Genomic DNA, 1,096 nt, shown 5'->3' with positions numbered 1-1,096 from the left:
AAAGATACCATCAAACAATTTATTATAAATAATGTGATAATATATTAATATGTTTATGCTAAACATTTTACATTTTAAAATGTATTATTTTTTTTGGAAAAATTCAAAACAGCCAATTTATAAACCTAATTTTTAGAAAAATGTTGATAGTAAAAAATAAAAACAAGTAGTTTATTTTCTAAATTTTTTTTAAATATCAATATTTTTTTGGAGTGGGTATATTAATTTGTATAACGTAATAACTTTTGTTTAATTATTCGTTTTGTGAATTTTCAGGCATAGGTAAATTTTAAATTATTTATTATCCATACATTTTCATAATTTTTGTATACGTTTACTAAAGTATCAATATTACTATAATTATAAGAGTTAGGATGTTGTGACTTTTGCATTTTTTTCCTTTTATTCTGTACAATGCTATCCTAGCTAAAAATTTGTTTCATGCTCCCTTGATGCAGAATATTCTAATTTTATTTTGCATTTTTTTGCATTTTTTGCATTTTTAGCTATAAATGCATTTTAGATTCTGAGTTGAACGATGAATGTATTGATTTTACAATGATGTGTGTTTTTTTTAGAATCTGAGTGGAACGATGAATGTATTGATTTTACAATGATGTGTGTTTTTTTTTTTATTTTTTTTTTTATTTTTTTATTTATTTTTTTATTTTTTTTTGTGTCTGTCATCACCTTTTAGGACAGTAAAACTGCTTCGATTTTCTTCAACAGTAACTTTTATGATTGGAAAGTGAATCTAGTTGGTACTTTGGGGGGTCAAAAGTAAAAATTTCCCAGTAGTTTTCAAAAGCGACGTGAAAAACAAAAGAAAAATTAAGGAAAAACGGGAATTTTTACGCAAAATCGATTTTTAACAAAATCGATTTTGGTTTTTGGTGTAACTCTAAAACAAATGACCGTAGATATATGAAATTTTCACAGGTTGTTTATATTTGCATTTTCTATACACGGTAAAATTTTGAAAATATTTTGATTTATTTTGAGCTCTTTACGGACATTTTCATTTTCCATTTTTTTTTAGTTTTTTTTCTAAAAATATCAATAAAATTTTATTTGTTGGATAAAAAAGCTTGAAAAT

Source organism: Acyrthosiphon pisum, chromosome A1 (genome assembly GCF_005508785.2).
Source record: "Acyrthosiphon pisum isolate AL4f chromosome A1, pea_aphid_22Mar2018_4r6ur, whole genome shotgun sequence".
Taxonomy (NCBI): domain Eukaryota; kingdom Metazoa; phylum Arthropoda; class Insecta; order Hemiptera; family Aphididae; genus Acyrthosiphon; species Acyrthosiphon pisum.
The sequence above is the reverse complement of the archived record's forward strand: the minus strand, read 5'-3'. Positions refer to the sequence as shown.